The following is a 19,053-nucleotide window of genomic DNA, read 5'->3' on the forward strand; positions in this document are numbered from 1 at the left end:
ATTCTGTCTTTCATGTTCACATCTTCCATGCATGATTTTGTTCACCTTTGTTGAGTCCCCCGCTGCCCCATCTCTTTTGGTCTTTAGTAAAGTTTACAAATTTTCGAATCTTGGAGAGCACATTTATCTAAACATGTCAAGCATCATTCATGTAGCTTACTTTAACTCCCTTGAGAATACACCCTTGCACTCAGTTTGCAGCTGCCATAGCCATCTTACACTCTACCTGGTGATTTAATCCAGGTGTGCTAAAAGTACTCATCTGGTCCTGTTACAGTTCTGCTCTATTCCACTGATACTTCACACAAGGATTGCACTGGTTCAGCTGTGCTACATTGTAAATGACTGCAGATAAGCTCATCTGTCATATTTCTACTTACTTGTTGAGCTTTTCTGAGTCCTATCCTATGCTATTCTCCAATTCTCTACTGCCACACCCAGCTTTATATCATCTGTGAAAAGGACAATCTGGTTAGCTGTTTCTTCAGATATAAAGAAGAAAATAAGTTGAAGGGGATTAGAGCCAGGAATGACCTGTATTTTACAATCACTCCCCTTTCTCCTGTCATTGCCCTTCTTACTATAACCCTTTGTCCTATTTTTTAATCATGGTTTATTCTTCTTTCTCATGTCTAGACAAAACCATCACCTGAAAGTTTTCCTTGGAAGATACCTGCATGGAACTGAGTACAAAACTTTATTGTTATCATCTGTCTCTTTACTTTGTTTTCATTCTTTTTAAAGATAAATGCAATAACTCTGTGACAAAAAAAAAAAAAAAAAAAAAAAAAGAAAATGCACACATTTGTAAGTGCATAATACACCTGGTAAACAGTTAGTTTGAATATAATTCCATTCTTTACATACTGAATCACAAAATTACTCCCAAAACTTACATATAATACTGCAACCTCTTTTGCAACAGTAACCTCTCCAGAATGTATATATTTGTACAGTGTATTTCTTTTGAGACAAAGAAATCTTGATGAGTGAGTCGTTCTTTTACCACTATGAGCCAACGTTTGGCGTTCCATTAAGCTTCTTATTTTGCCTGGTTTATCATCTTAGAAGGCTATAGCATAATGTGACATCAAGGATGATTATCATATTTACCACTGCTTTCTAGCATCAGTAGTTTTAGGTTTGTATATATTTTTTCCTTTTGTGAAAAGGTTTGTGGTTTGGTAAACAACACTTCCAAAGATCAAAGTTCACTAAGTTGTTTCACATTATTACAACAACTCTAGCTATGCATATTTAACAGTAATTTCATCAAAATCTGAGATGAGTTAATGTCAGCTACACATTTATTAACTTGTTTGTTTATTGCTCAAAATGGTGCATAACAGGTTATGTTGTGCATAGCTTAGAACCCATTATGGTCTAGTCTCACACTACAGCATATACAGTGACTACAGCAGAATTGCAGTGAAAACCTAAAACAGCTTTTAAATGCTGTCAAGCATTTCTCACTCCACACATAATCCAGTTCAACTAACACGTATTTTACTTTTACTTACATTTCTGAGAACCTGTTACTCATATCTTCATATAAATTTAATTATTCTTTATTATAAGTAGCTTGATTAAAAAGAAGGGTTTAAGAGTGCTATACATACATTATGACATTGACTCAAGACTTTGAAAGTCAACACAATGGAGGCTTGAGTGTTGTACTGAGTTCATCAGAAAGGCTAATAGCCACGGAGAGAGGGTTGGACAGGAATTCCAGGTGAGAAGGGCAACATCTGACTTAAAAGTGAGCATTGTTCATCACGGCTGCTATGATGCACTAACCTGGCTACCCTGTACTATGTTGGTGATATGCCAGTCATAAAGTAGTTAAAAATCTACCTAATTTTCATTTATAGAACACTATTAGATTTCCATATCACTGTGCTGATCTGCCTTATGTAATGTAACAGTACAGACCATGGTGCCCATAGGTATGCACAGGTAAGTTTAAGGGTCATGGTACTCGTAGGTATGTGCAGGTAACATTAAGGATCATGGTGCTCAATGGTATGTTCAGGTAAGGGTAAGGAATCATGGTGCTCCTAGCCATGTTCTGGTAAGGGTCATTATACTTGTAGGTATGTTCAGGTAAGGGTAAGGAATCATGGTGTTCCTAGCCATGCACTAGTAAGGGTCATGATACTTATAGGTATGTTCAGGTAAGGGTAAGGAATCATGGTGTTCCTAGCCGTGTGCTGGTAAGGGCCATGATACTTATAGGTATGTTCAGGTAAGGGTAAGGAATCATGGTGTTCCTAGCCATGTGCTGGTAAGGGTCATGATACATATAGGTATGTTCAGGTAAGGGTAAGGAATCATGGTGTTCCTAGCCATGTGCTGGTAAGGGTCATGATACTTATAGGTATGTGCAGGTAAGGGTAAGGAATCATGGTGTTCCTAGCCATGTGCTGGTAAGGGAGTTGATACTTATAGGTATGTTCAGGTAAGGGTAAGGAATCATGGTGTTCCTAGCCATGTGCTGGTAAGGGTCATGATACTTATAGGTATGTTCAGGTAAGGGTAAGGAATCATGGTGTTCCTAGCCATGCACTGGTAAGGGTCATGATACTTATAGGTATGTTCAGGTAAGGGTAAGGAATCATGGTGTTCCTAGCCATGTGCTGGTAAGGGTCATGATACATATAGGTATGTTCAGGTAAGGGTAAGGAATCATGGTGTTCCTAGCCATGTTCTAGTAAGGGTCATGATACTTATAGGTATGTTCAGGTAAGGGTAAGGAATCATGGTGTTCCTAGCCATGTGCTGGTAAGGGTCATGATACTTATAGGTATGTTCAGGTAAGGGTAAGGAATCATGGTGTTCCTAGCCATGTGCTGGTAAGGGTCATGATACTTATAGGTATGTTCAGGTAAGGGTAAGGAATCATGGTGTTCCTAGCCATGTGCTGGTAAGGGAGTTGATACTTATAGGTATGTTCAGGTAAGGGTAAGGAATCATGGTGTTCCTAGCCATGTGCTGGTAAGGGTCATGATACTTATAGGTATGTTCAGGTAAGGGTAAGGAATCATGGTGTTCCTAGCCATGTGCTGGTAAGGGTCATGGTACTTATAGGTATGTTCAGGTAAGGGTAAGGAATCATGGTGTTCCTAGCCATGTGCTGGTAAGGGTCATGGTACTTATAGGTATGTTCAGGTAAGGGTAAGGAATCATGGTGTTCCTAGCCATGTGCTGGTAAGGGTCATGATACTCATAGGTATGTGCAGGTAAGTGTAAGGATTATGTTGATCATGAGTATGTGCAGGTAAGGGTAAAGAATCATGGTGTTCTTAAGGTATGCCTAGGTAAGGGTTATAGTTCTTATAGGAATATGCAGGTAAGGGTAAGAATGATGGTGCACAAGGGTGTGTGCAGGTAAAGGTAAGGATCATAGTACTCCTAGGTATGTGCAGGTAAGGGTAAGGATCATAGTGCCCATAGGTTTATGCTGTTAAGGCTAAGAATCATGGTGTTCATGGCTATATACAGGTAAGGGTAAGGATTATGCTGCTTATGAGTATGTGCATGTAAGAGTTAAGATCATGTTGCTAATAGGTATCCTTGTGCTTGTAGGTATGTGCAGGTAATGGTAAAAATCATGGTGTTATCAGATATGTGCAGGTAAGAATAAGGATCATGCTACTGGCTGGTATGTGCAGGTAATGGTAATGAATTATGGTGCTCTTACATATGGGCAGGTAAGGGTAAGGAGCTGTAGTGTTCCTAGGCATGTGCAAGTAAGGGTATGGTGCTCATAGATATATGCAGATAACAGTAAGGATCATAGTGTTTGTAGCTGTAGGTTATGTGAGAAGGATACTCAACCTTTCCAGCTTACATAATTTGCTTAAGGGTAATTACATGTTCACCAGGTGAAAGAAGAAGTTGATCTCCATCCTGCCAGATGATGGGGAGAAGTAGGGGCTAAGTACTGTCCACCTGTCATTGATTAGTATAGAGTTTGATGTCTGGCATGGCACTAGGGGACTGGAGGCCAAATGATTACAGGATGGATAGGCTGAAATGAAAACACTAAACCATTCCAGGTTAGCTGTGGGAGTTGGGTAGTTTTCTGGTCACTACTTTGATGGCTGGCATAGACTGAAGGTCATGTGCACTAACAATCTGTGTGAGGGCATCAAGATGTGAGCTGCTGGGATGTATATGTTGAGGGTGTTAACTCCCACCTGTAATAACCTGGATTGGCATGGGAGTCTGTCTGTCTTTCTGCTTTTGGGATTGGGAAGGGTAGGTAGGACTCTGACTGACACCTGGGCAGGGTGGAGGTTAGACAACTGCAAGGGTTGATGTGGTAGTAGTTGATGTCTCATCATTGTGGGCAAAAGGTCCAATGAACTCTAACTGGCAAGACTGTATATATACTGTTTTTTTTTTTTTTTTTTTTGCATGCAGACCAAGCAGTGGGACAGACAATGTAAAGCCAGAAGTGCATTTTAAAAATCTAAGTATGACATGTCACTAAATATTGTACACTAAATTACAACTAACCTCTGCAGCATCTCTTTTCTAAAAACTGCAAAAGAAAAACAGGTAAAATGAAAGATGTTGGTACTATGAGGCAAGACGCCCACACCCTTTTATGCAAGGGACTAGTGTAGGACAACCTCAGGATAAGTTGGAGTTTTGACAAAATGAAACGTTAATGAAGTGGGTGTCACAAAATCATGGAAATATCACTAGCAATACTGCACACTGGGTATCTACACTGTTTTGGCAGTGATGATTTATGAAACTTGGAGTAAGGGATTTTCTGAATTGTGATTTTCCATGACAGGTGCATAATGTCCATAGCAACCCCAAAACAAATAACTTGTACCAGGTATAAGACCTTCATGAATCTCAGTCTGTTATCTTACAGATATCTAGATGTCCCGCACTACAACCAACAATTTAAAGCTGTGAAAGTTTTATTCAGAATATTATGAAATACAACTGGATAGTCAAGTGTATAACCCAATCTACATTTAAGTGTTTTATTTATATTTTTCTACCGGGTTATTTCTACAGCCAGGCTTGAGTCAATTTACATGTGAAACCTTCAGAAAAAAGCTCAGACAATCACATATAATATAATGCATTTGTGACAAGTACATTTTTCATAATAACAGTAAAAAAATACATTATCTCCACAAGTATAAACAATAAGATGTGATGCGTGATAAAGAAATGTTCAGTAAATGGTAACATTAGGAGAGTAATGTGATAGTATTTAATATCCAGTGATCAATTAATTAGGATATACAAGACACACAGGTCTATATTAAATAATCAAACTTTCAAAAGTTTGACTGTCATATGGTCGACACCATATGATCGAACCTTTAAAAGTTAGAACATCTAATACCTGAACAATTAATACAAATCTAGTTATCTAATACAGAAAAACATCTCACATTCAGTTTTCTTGTGTCCTTTTTTTGGCCTTAATAAGACTCAGCATAACCTTCACTGTAGGTGAATAAGGCAAAGCCTTATAGATTTAAAAAAAATGATAAACTGTTTAACAGGTTTCACAGTAAGTTCAAATGTAAGTAAAGTGGTAGGCACATTTTTGGTGCATTCTCCACATTTGCATAGTTATTTTTTCATTGTCTGTTGCAGTAGTATTGCAGTGTAGTATTAGAAGAGAGATTTATTAGTATTGTAGTATAGAGAGATTTCCACTGAGATTCCATTATGAAATTTCTGCAGTGTATATAGTATTTATTGTAGAAATAGAAGAAGGATGAACCAAACATTAGAAAATCAACACTTAAATTCAAAAGATAAAACATATTTGGACTAATCTAATTTTTTAAATCATTTCCTCCTCAAGAACAGTAAAATTCTAAATGTGTGCTAAACGTACGCAGGCTGAATCTTTACTCACTGCCTGAAACAGTGTACTTCCAGATAACTGTTAAATATTTGCATTTTATTAAACTGAATTGTCACAACACCTTAGCTCCTAGCAATGCAAAAAGTGATAGGAATCATCATAATGACAGCATTACATAAACACCTGAAAAAGGGTACTGGGATTCCTTCTAGGTCTGTTGTTTTACATAGAACAAGGAAAAACTGTTAAAGCTGTGAGAAACCTGACATAAACTATTGATTCAGTGCTCTGTCTGCCAGCAGTTCATGTCCAACAAGCCACAGCCCTATTAATTATTCTAAAACTATGCTGCTGAGTGTGTTTGTGGTAGCTATGGCAACACAGAAATGCAAACCACAAATGATGAGACTTGATATTACAATGACAAGCTAAAACAAAATTGTGTGCATAGAATTCTTCAGAAGACAATAACAATATATAAGTGCTGGGAACAGCTAAACAATTCCAGATGCACTGTTGTATGTATCTGCTCATATGTGAATGTTTGTCCAATGAGTTACAAAACACCAGCACCAGTAACAGACTGGTAAATATTCATCTTGCTAATAACTAAATTCAAAAAATGTAGTCATTCTTGGTTTGTCTGTGTTACTCGTTAAAGGCAAATTATTTCTTAACCCAGTCACTGTTCCTGTAAAATCTGTATTTTTTTTTCTGAAATGTATCCTTTGGCTGAATAAGTGCTTTAGTGTGTCATGACTCATTGTTATTTTTTCTACTACTTTATACAAATACATTAGTATTAATATTAATAAACCATTGTTTTTATACCTGTCTGTTTCATTATTCTTTCTTCATTACTAATGGAATCGCTTGAAAGCCTTTTGAAGTTATCATGTAGTATGACTACTTTCATGTATTTAATGTTACAGTACAGAGTTCTGGCAACATATTAATTAAAATCACTTGTACAAATACTATGATCTTTGCAATTGTCTAGTTTAATTCATGTGTATATTATTAGGTAGTCATACCCATGTATTATGCATTGCTTGTTCTGTTTTCATGCCACAAAGTGAAACAATGCTTTGTTTGAAACTTTTCTCCCCTGGCTTTCAATGAAAATGATCCTGGCCCAGTAGGACAGCCTACTTATCAGTCAGTCAATCAGCCAGTAAAAATCATCTGCATGTAATGATGAATTCTATAATCTCTTAAAGAGATAACAAATAAGAAAACAATTTGCAAATAAAATGTATTTTGTAACAGGATCACATACGTTTGCCAATGTCAGAAAATGAATTATTCATATGAGTTTTAAAGGTCAACAGAGTTTCAGATGAGTGGACAGAAAGATGGCAGCTGAGGACAACTGCAGACAAGTACAAAGTACTGCAAATGGGAAACAAAAATCCAGGTGTGAAGTATTAGCTGAGGGAGTGGAACTGATGTCAACATAGCAACAGAGCAAGAAAAGGATACGGGAGTGTTAATCAAACCTGGAATGGACCACAGGGGTAAAATGAAAGGGTCTACATTATAAGATTGAAGAATAAAAACATCAACTTACCTTTCAGTGACATGAAAATCTCGAAGCTGTACTTCATTGAAACTGCAAATCACCGATTTCTTTCCAAGGGAAAGAAATTGGTAGGCCAACAACAAACACCACATAAAAATAAACACTTTTAAGTGGGAGGCTTCACCCCCACACTCCCCAACATGGAAGGCTATGCCCCCCACACCCCCTGACTAAATATTTTAACTACGAGATCACACTACAATTGGGGAAAGGGCAGATGTAGCAGAACGGCCAACTGATTTCTTTTCCTGAGTGCAGCTTCGACATTTCCGTGTCGATGAAAGGTAAGTCAACGTTTTTATTCTTCTATCGTATAATATTGACCCAAAATGAAAGACTACTGAACTGTAGCAACAAACAGAATGCTGGATGCATCCTCAGGTTAATAGGCTTCAAATGCAAAGTAATCCTTCAACACTACAGGGCCTTACCCAGACCATGCATTTATTACTGTATCCACATCTGGAGGCCATACAATGAAAGCAACAACAGATTGCTAGAACAATTCAACAAGAAAGCAACCATAGTGGTGTGTGCAGTGCAATGGAAAGAATATGTCAGGAGACTAGTGGAGCTATATCCCTTACTAATTTTCTTAAGGTTCAAGTTTAAACTGGATGAGGTTTTGACTTGCTAAGTAAACTTTCCTGATGTGAAACATGTTAATTTCTGGTCTTTGAAGGGAATCACTACCTCTGCAGTTTCGATTTATGTACTGACAGTGATTCAAAAGTTTTTTTGGCTTTTGTATTTTAATTCATAATTGTACAGTACAAGTGTTTATAAATAAGGGGGTGGACAATATATTTGCTTTTCTGGTTTGCTTGTCTGAAGATTCAGATAGTTTATTTCTTCCCTTTGAAGCTTCCACCTTGAAATATTTGACAAGCCCTGTTTTAACCACTCTTCTCAATGGAGATGAAGAAATGGGGAGTCGAGTCATGATATTGTTGCACAAGAATATGCCTGTGAAATGCAAAGGAGTCATTTTAAAGAGGAAAGACAAAGGGGGAGGAGAAGGCATAAGAAGTAAATTGTAGGAACTACTTCCTGGATATCTGAAAGTACTTTTTCACAGTGCAGACTGTGGACGGCTGCAATGGACTACCAAAATGGGTGCTGGACAGCGAATTCACACAAGCATTGAAAACGTCATGGAACAGGTGGAAAAAGGGTGAAGAGGTAGGTAGGAATGGAGATATAGAATATTATGAATTGAAAGGATAGACTAGATAGGCTTATTTTCTCTTTCTGTCATTAAGCTAATGTAAAGTGCCCTAGATATAAACAGACACATCCTCCATAAGTGAGATCTCAGACATGGGCTGGTGGTTATTAGATATGTAGTTTTGTTTTAAAATCACACCAGAATAATGAAGTTGCTTTTATTAATGCTGAATGAAAGCCACTTCTAGTAACCAGCATCCATCCATCCATCCATCCATCCATCCATCCATCCACAATCCTTTTTCCCATTTTTGCACATGGTGTCAGAGTGTCACTTCAACAGTGACAATCATGTACAGCCAAGATTTACACACCAGGTGGCTAGCCCTGTCTCAGTAGTTCTTTCACATCACATAGTCACATGCACATTCGTACCTATGGCCAATTTAGAGTGTCCAATCAACCTACTGCATGTCTTTGGAATATGGGAGGAAACAAGAGCACCTGGAGGAAACCCACAGGAACCCAATGAGGACATACAGACTCCACACAGAAGGTACCGCAGCCGAGAATCACACCAGCTTGAAATTGTTTTAAAGTTAATTATTGGCATTTTCAAAAGATCAGATCTTGACTTCATGAAAATGCAGAAGAACTACAAATTTAATAGTCAAAACATTTGATGAAAATGGTTGACAGAAGTTTGCCAAGGACAAATTTCTTTGGTATCCTAGGGAACAACTAAACCTGAGTTAATGTAGAATTTTACCTTAGAAATTTATTGGAATAGCAGTTCTCTAACAATCTATTCTTGGCATACTTCATACCTTTTAGCTTCTAGATTGTTTAAAAGGTTAATAGACATCTGTATTCCTCTCGAGTATTTCATACCATGATGATCTTAAATGTACATATTAAAATTTGATACAGAGATGTATGAAAACTGTACTATGCAAGCTACAGATATATCAGTGTGTGCAAATGACAATAAACAGATAATAATAATAATAAATAAATTAAATAAAAAAATACAAATCCTCCTCCAAGGGTGATAGCTCACCAATTGCTAATGTGTCAATTGCTGAGCAAGAGGGAACAAATGGGTTAGAATGGACATGAAGGGGACTGATAATTGGTGCAGGCAGGGTAAACATACGAAATGTTCAAATACTATATGGAAACTGTCAAATATATATTGTAAAACCAATACATATATGAAAAGTGTATATCCTCCCATGGAAAAAACAATATGATTGTTGTAAAATTCCAGAAGAAGTGTTGAAAGATAGCTATCCTTTAAGAACTACACTTGCTTTCCCAGAGCGTATTTTTCTCATGGGAGAATGATTGCCATGCTCCATATATTAAAATGCTAGGTTTGCAGTTTCTTCCTTTCTGTGACATTTCTCTTCTAGTCAGCTTCTTCAGTAAATACCATCATCATCATCAATCTTCATCATCAATCTTCTTTTCCCATTTTCTACATGAGGATGGGTGTCATGTTAACTGTCGCTATCTCTCTCGATTCATTGCTACTGTCCTACCTTCTTTTACATAAATGCCTGACTGTTGCAGTCTTCTGTCACACAATCCATCCATCTCTTTGCTGGATGCTCTCATTTCCTCTTGCCTTCTCCTTGTCTGTCCCAAATCTTAGCCACCTGATTGTCTTCTGTTCCTCTGCACATGTACCCCAACCACCATAATCTATTCTGTTTGACCTTCTCTGCAACTCAATCTACTTTGGCTTTTGCTCTTATGTCCTTATTTCTTTCTCTGATCCACAGTGTGCATCCTACCACCCACCTCAGGCACTTCATCTTTATCACCTCTAGCTTCCTCAACTGCTTAGCCTTTACTGCCCTCGTTTCTGTACCATACAATAGTACTGGCTGCACCACTGTTTTGTATACCTTACTTTTCAGCCTCTTTATCATTCTTTTGTCTTATACCACCTCTGACACTCTGTTCCAGTTGGCTGCAACTCCTCTGATTCCAGCTTTGACATCCTCATTCAGAATTCTCTTCTCCTTAACCACCCTTCTCAGATACTTGAAGTTGCTAATCTGTTTCACTATTTTCCCTCAGTTCACAGCTTCTGTTGATTTTCCTCATTTGCTGCCATTGCATTTGTCTTATCTTTACTCAGTTTCATCCCATGTGCCTTGAGACTTGCATTCTATTCCCCTATCCTTTGCTGAAATTCTTACTCAGAGTGTACACGTAATGACACATCTGCATACAGCAACTCTCTTGCTCATTCCTCTTCTGATCTGTTTGCTAATGTAGTGCATCGCCAGTATGAACAGCAGTGGGCTCAGAGTTGAACCCTGTTGCACACCCACTCCCACCGGGTACCTGTGAGACCCAGAATTGTTCATACTTGAGACACTGGGTCCTTGTACATAGCCTGCACTAATTTTACCAATTTTTCTGGGACTTCCATCTACTGCAGGCCTGTCCAAAACAACTTTTCTGGGATCTTGTCATATACTTTCTCCAAGTCTAGAAATGCTCATCTGGACTCATTCCTCATCTCTAGCTTCTTCACAACTAGGAGACTCACTTAAAACATCAGGTCAGTTTTTCTGCATCCTGATGTGAATCTGAAATGCTCTAATCCCATCTTCCTTTCTATTACTCTACATCTTCATTTATCGTTCACCTTCTCTACAACTTTCCAGCATTGTGACAGGAGTTTGATACCTCTGTACTGCCCACAGCTGTAAATGTCCCCTTTGTTTTTGTACACTGGCACTAATATGCTTAGTCTCAAATCATCTGATGTATGTCTTTCTCTCCATACTGCTGAGTAACATTAGGAGCCATTTCTCTCCTGTCTTACCCAACGTCTGGATCATATCTGCTGTGACTTCATCTTAGCATGCTATTTTTCCCAACATCTGGATCATATCTGCTGTGACTTCATCTTAGCATGCTGTTTTTTCCAACCTCTGGATCATATCTGCTGTGACTTCATCTTAGCATATTGCTTTTCCCAACATCTGGAACGTATCTGCTGTGACTTCATCTTAGCATGCTGCTTTTCCCAACATCTGGATCGTATCTGCTGTGACTTCATCTTAGCATGCTGCTTTTCCCACCATCTGGATCATATCTGCTGTGACTTCATATTAACATGCTGCTTTTCCCAGCATCTGGATTATATCTGCTGTGACTTCATCTTAGCATGTTGCTTTTCCCAACATCTGGAGCATATCTGCTGTGACTTCATCTTAGCATGCTGCTTTTCTTAACTTCATTTTCCTTAGTGCTGTTCTGAAGGCTTCTAAGGTCGGCTCATACTCTTCTTTCATCATAGGGTGTGTCTGGGGCAGTGCAGCTTTTGTGGCATTTTCTTCATCTCAGAAGCTTCTGGAAGTGCCCCTTCCATTTTCCTTTGATGTCTAGTGGACTGGTGAGCCAGTTGTTGCTGGAACCCCTTATGAAGGGTGTCTGACTCTCCTATTTGTCTTGCTGTCTTTGCTTTGTGTTATCTACTGGGCTATTTTCCAGGAGCTGGTAGAGTGCCTCTGATGTCCTATTCTTTGCTATTGCAACTGATCTCTCAGCCTCTTTATTAGCCAACTAGTATTTCTTCTTAGCTCGGTCTGTCTTTTCTGTCTCCCACTTTTTTCAGCATTCCTTCTTTCTTTTGATGACTTCCCTGACTTCTGGATTTCACCACCAGCTTTCCTTATATCCCCTGCTTCCATACCTGGCTTGGCTCCATATTTATTCTGTAGTTCTCACACATGCTGTTTTGAGGTGCTGCCATTCTTCTTCACCTTTACCTGTTTGCTCTTATTTTTGAGGTGCTAGAGCTCTGAGTAATTCTTTGAACTCTTGTGCTTTCCCTTCAGTCAACGTCCAGGTCTTTAGCTTATTGTCTGTGGACCTTAGTTCCTTCTCTGACCACTGCGTGCAGCTGATTCTGGCAACCAGTGGTTTATGCTGTCGGACATCTGCTTCACTGGGGATGAATTTGCAGTCATTGATTCTATCCCAGTACCCTTGACTTACTTGAAGGAAGTCTACCTGAGCTGCATGGTTGTCACTCTTGCATGTGATCTGTCTTACTGAATCATGTGTTGGCTATCATCAAGCCATTTGCTAGACAGAAGTCTAGAATGGCCTCTCCTTGTTTATTCCTGTTGCCCCACCCATGTTGACCCAGGCAGTCCACATATCCTGTTCTGTGTCTTGATATATACATTGAAGGCACCCAATGTCAATACTAATTCATGTTGTCCTGCTTTACCTAGTAGATATCTTTCACTATCACAACCCTGCTGTGGGGCATATGCTGAGATTATGAATAGTGCCCTATCCTTATATTGCAGTCTGATGGCCATGAGTCTGTCACTAATTCCGATGACATCCATCACTTTCTTCTGAAGTCTCTCCCTCATTACAATTCCCAGACCATTTCTAGTCTGTCCTCCTCTGAATAGTAGACTCTGTATTCCAAGCCAAGTGGCTTTGCTGCACTGACGTTCCACTCACTAGAGACTGGAGTAAATTAACCTCATAAACCTGTGTCCTCATGGTGTATTATGAACAAAAAATAACTTTTAAGAAAGAAATATCATGTTAAAATATCTCCCCTCAACAGGGCATTTGGGTCTAAAAATATATATAAAATTAATAATAAATAATTATCATGCTGTTGGCAGGATTGGAATGTATAAATCTTTATGACAGGATTTAAAATTATTTTTTTATTCATTTTTTCACCCGTGGAGGCATGTTTCTGTACACTTGTGATGTAAGCTATCACCTGTTATTAGTTTGCTAAACTGAACACCTGACCCAGCCATGTGTTTGCATCACTGACCTTGCTCTGAGAGATTTGGCAGCATATAACCTGCTCTGCTCCACACTCCCCAGGATGGGCACTCTAATTCTCTTCTTCCACACCTGTCATGATTCCAAGTTGCTATTTGAATTCTAGTCACCTAAACCATAATCAGGGCTTTATCCTCTATGTTAATTTTTAACAAATATAGTCCTTCTGTATATTTAGCACAGTCATTAACTACATTAGGTTTCCTCACAGGTTTTTCGTATCTCATAACATAGTGTGATTGCAGTTTTCTTAAGCAAGCTATTTCCTGAAGTCTAAATACTTGAGAACACCTGAAATGTGGTTTATGAAATCTAGTGTCAGTTGCTTAAACTTTTCCTGCTTGAGTTCACAGTAATGAAAACTTTGCTCGATAACATTCTTTTCTGTCTCTGTGGATGAGGTAACAATGTCAGAGCTACTGTATTTCTTCATGACACATTGAGGAAGTGATAAGGAATATAATGAACTCACTGACAGACTCAACTTTGATGTTATTTACAGGAAAGTTAGTGTTTTTTCTCAGTTCTTTATCATAGATATTTCTGTTGTGTCTTATATTGATTTCACACCTGATGCATCACGTCCTTGGTCCCAAACATGCCTTTGGTAGTAATATCTGTGTTCTTTCAGCTGCTGCGTCTTTCCCTCATATTTTCTGGACTAGTAGTCACATAGAAAGAATTTGCTTCCATTCTTCTATTATCCTTAGGAATTTTGAAAGTGTGTGTTTTCTGAGTACTTAGTCTATGTATTTTTCCAGTTATCCCTTTCTCTTGTTCACTTGTATGTGAGTGTAAACATACAACTCCAATCTATACATTTAGTTCTTTTACATTTATAAATTCATTCCATTGTCTAATAATAAGATCACATCTCCCTACTTATTTTTTTCAACATGTAAATTGCTGTAGCATGTCCTATATTTGGAATCTTTATTTTATATCTTTTACATGCTTACATGCATTTTCTGGAGGAACTATATGGAACTTAAATTGCACCAGCATTCAGACTATTTAAACTCTTTAATAGAATAATAGGATCCTAAGCCGCGGTTGTGCAATGGTAGCGTTGTCACCTCACAGCAAGAGGTTCTCTCGTTTGATTCTCAGCTGGATCGCCTTCTGTGTGGAGTCTGCATGTCCTCCCTGTGGTTGAGTGGCTTTTGAAAGACATGCGTGAATGGGCGTGCCTTGGTTGAAGGTTGGACGTCGAGCTGGCATCTCGGCACCATAAAAATCTACTGCCAATCATTAGCGGACAGGAGTTCCGCTGTGGCAACCCCTAACCGGGAAAAGCCGAAAGAAGAACAACAACAATAGAATAATAGGATCATAGGAGATACTAGGCTAACAGCCCCAGGGCCCTTATAAACCTAGCCAAGTTTAACCCTCGATTCCAAGGGTGTCTGTTTCAAGTAGACAGTAAAATCAGCACCTACTGCCACTGTCCAAGAGGGCTACAGGTGGAACCCCCAGGGTCAGTTTCCAGTTACCCATCCAGTCATCCAAATTATGCTTAAATAGGGCCAAAGAGGGGCTTTATTTAACATGAATAAGAAGCTTGTTCCAAATGTGGGGCAACCTCTGTGAGATAAACCTGTCTTTTTAGCAAGTTCTGTTGATGTCACATACTAGGTTAAGGTCCTTTGATTCAGTGACCCATGTGCCATTTGACTTGTGAATGTGCAGCATTTCCATTAAAGCTGGGTCAGAGATTGCTGTGTATGCAAGGCACAGGTTACCTCTTAGCAGTCTGTACAACAGAGTAAAGTGACAATGATTTCACTCTGTCCATGTAAGACAGATCTTGAAGATCCTGAATTTTCTTTGTAAGGAACATTTGTGGTCTCTCCAATTGCTACAAGTGTTTAGAAATGAACATACCAAAGGGAACATTGTACTTTATTGTTGGCCTAATGAGGGAAGAGTACAGGGGGGGTTATAACCTCTTTTTTTTCTGGAAGCAATGCTCTTACTTATGAGATGATCAATATAAAATGTCCTTCTTACCACTATGGAGACATGGTGATCAAAGTTAAGGTTGCTGTCAACCTGTGTGCCCAGGTCTCTCACCACTGACTGTGGGCTTAGGTTATTGCTATTTTTGCAGGAACATCACCCTTGCCGAAGGGGATGATAATGCATTTTTTTGTATTAAGTTTAAGACCATGACTTTGGCACCAGTCATTAGTCTGTGTAAGATCTTCTTGCAGGATGTTGACATGGCTATGGTTTCAGTGATCGCTCCCAGTTTGCATTCATCAACAAACTTTGTCAGCCACAGTCCTTAGTTTTAGCCTGTACTTCAGAGAAGTATATTCTGAACAGTAGGGGTCCCAGGACCAATCCCTCTGGAAAATCACTGTTTATGGGTCTACTGGAAGAGGTGGAGTCCCCTATTTTGAATGTATGAGTTCTATCAGTGAGCCAGTTTGCAAGACACATGACAATATATGGGTTGATCCTAGCTGGGCGAATTTATAAATTATGCCTGAGCAGGTGATTGTGTCAAAGGCCTTGGCTAAGTCTAGGTAGGCTGTATGAACAGATTTGCCCTTGTCTAGGGCCTTACAGATAAGGCTGGTCAGGCTAATGGGTCTATACTTCCCGGGGACCGTGGATGTACCCCCTTTATGCAAAGGGGTAATGGTAGCTGTTTTCCATTCCACTGGGATGAAGATAGTATTTAGGCTGTGATTGAAAAGTTTACCCAATGGTGATGCTAATTCCTATTTTAACCCATGTAGAACACAGCTCGGGATGCTGTCTGGTCCTATAGAGGCTGTGTTTTTGACCTTGGAGAGGGTGTTTAAGACCTGCTTCTCAAAGACACTAGGTGGGGGACAGGTGTTAGGGATGCTTTGGGGTATATGTGGTGGGGACAGAGGAGTGATGTGTTCACTGAACCTGTCAGTCAGCAGGTTTGCTATATCCATAGGTTCTGTATATGTAGTACTATTAACTACAAGTTCAGTGGAAATCTGAACCTTACCTTTGAGGTTACAGATGTAACTAAAGAATGCCTTGTGGTTATTCTTAGTTAGGGAAGCTAATTTGGATTCATAGTTAGCTTTGGAGGACTTCACTAGGAGTCTTTTTTGCTTGTTAAAGTTGAAGAAGGAGTGTTTCCAGTTTTGAGACCATTCCTTCCTACTTTTAGACAGCAAATCTTTCTCCTATTGTATAGCCTATTAATGGCAGTTGTCCACCAGGCAGGTTTGTTTCTCCTTGAAGATCTTGCTTTGGTTCTGTGATATCCCCACTCCAGGCCAGTATTCAAGGAGCCTGAATCCTCACCACTGATATTGGAGAGGGACGTTCACTTGGGACAAATGGATACACTTAGTATTTCCAGATGCAGACCTCTCTGCATCAAGCACAATTTCCCTTAAGAGCATACAGGGAACACACTCAGTCTGGCATCTGGATTTATCTATCTGTTTCCCTCCAGGTCTCCGATAAGACTCCCCACTGGTACTTCTGTAGGGTTAGGTCCTCAGCCGAGTGTCCAAGCCAAATGCTCCAACATCCTCTCTGTGAAACCAGCATACCTCTGAACTGTACTGAATTCCTCAATATTTACCTGTTTTGAGGGCAAAATAATGGGGGTGCCACGAATTTCAGCGTGGCCCCTTCAATTCCCGATTTTTTAAAATTTTTATTTACAATTTAATGTTATGGCTAACGTCATCACGCATCGCTAGCATACCCTGCAGTGTCATCAACATGCAGGGGCATGTGCGATGACATCAGCTTTGTGATACAGTGCCTGACTGGCTGTTAAACTTGGAGACTGGGGTCGGGCAGGAGTTTCAAACTATGGGTAGTGATGACATTGTGCTAGTAGTTGTGTATCAGACTGCCTTCATGTCCCACAGTTTCTGTCCTTAGTTGTTGTTAAGAGAGACTGTGTATACCTCATGAATGCTTTTGTATCCAGATTTCGAATAATTATATTTTTCTGAGATTGTTCAGTCTCGCTCAGCTGCTCGCATCATTTTTTTTTTATTTATGCACTTGAAGTTGGTCAGTATGTGAGTTGTAAACAGCAGCATCAGCTTAAAACTGGAGGGAAAAAATGGCAGGTAATGGTCGATCGGGAAGTTATTGCAACAAGAAAATATGCAGGTTATTGAAGGAATTCAAATGAGAAGGAACCACCGAGAATGATGATATGCCTATTTCTAGATCTGATAGGTATGATGCAATATGTCTTGTTGCTGTTGATTTGGTTATTTTTTTGAGGGTGCGATATTATTGGTGTGGTGATTACTGATCAGGTTATAGGCATGGCAGGCGGCAGGGATGAATGGTGTTTGATGGAGAGTAACCCTGGTGTTTTTACAGAGCTGAAAGGGTTTAAGTGGTGCTCTAACCTGGCTTGAATAAGTCCTGTAGTATCTTTGTTTGTGGTCAGGGATTAATAGTTGCCCTTGGCAAACTTTTGGCTTATCTGGGGCTGTTCTTGGCTTTAGGGAGGAATCTGGTGGTCCCTGGCTGCATGTAGATTTTATTTTCTATGTATTGTACAGGTCTGACTGTTGCACCTGCCCACGTTGACTGTGTGTTACTTGTATGTAATCCATTCATATTAGCACACTTTGCACAGGTAGTCTTCCCCTTTTTGTGTGGTAGACGACTGCTGTTTTATATGTCTTTTAAGGGTATTAAAAGTGCAAAAGCAGTACACCATATGCTGCTGTTATACACACTTGTCAGTTCTGGGTATTAATTCATAAGGGTGTATGAATTAGGTGTTTCTGGACGAACCTGTTTTGCTCCAGTACCGTGGGTGTACTGATGTTTGTGCTTTTCACTAGCTGTATTAGACTGGTGAAAGATGTGGCAATTTCTGTGTGAATAAATTCGCTTAATCGAAATTTTAACATTGCTAATGCTTGTATACTGGTTCCGTCAAGTGTATTGTCCATTATTTGTAATTTGCAAAGTGTGTGTGTGTGTGTGTGTGTGTGTGTGTGTGTGTGTGTGCACGCGAGCTTTTTCAACTCCCCCTGAAGGAGTCTGTTTTGCTTCTTATTGTCATATTTCATGTTCTGTGTTGATCATTCTTTAAAATAAATTTGTCAAAAAAATATCACACAGTTTAGTTCTATAATCAATTTTACATTCTGCTGTCTCTTTGGAATGTTTCACCGTGTCAGTGCAGGAGCTGTTATCATTTTTCTCCCCTAAGCTAAACATTAATTGTTGCTATTTCCAGGTCTCATTGATTTTGGGCTGTTATTTTTGTGTGGCTTGTAGTATTTTGCTTTGGTTAGGACTTCTGAAATTGCAATTAGTTTCCTTTTAAGGACATATTGTGATGTAAGAGAAGTTGAAGTAAGAAATTTTGATAGTAGTTTTTGCAGAAGTGAATAGAAACTTTTTACAGGATTTTAGTTTGGACCCCTAAGGTATTTTGAGACTGCTTTCTGAATGTTGGCAGCATTGTGTTTCAGTAAAATGTCAGACTGCAATATATGAGTGGGATGTAGGCCCAGTTCTTAAGGTGTTCACCTTATAGGCTCAAGGGGCAGGGTTTAGTTCTCACATGGGGTAACTGGCTAGGCTTAAAATGGCCTACAAGGGCAGTTAGCTTAGTGCT

Source organism: Protopterus annectens, chromosome 14.part0, assembly GCF_019279795.1.
Source record: "Protopterus annectens isolate FY-2018-M chromosome 14.part0, PAN1.0, whole genome shotgun sequence".
Taxonomy (NCBI): Eukaryota; Metazoa; Chordata; order Ceratodontiformes; family Protopteridae; genus Protopterus; species Protopterus annectens.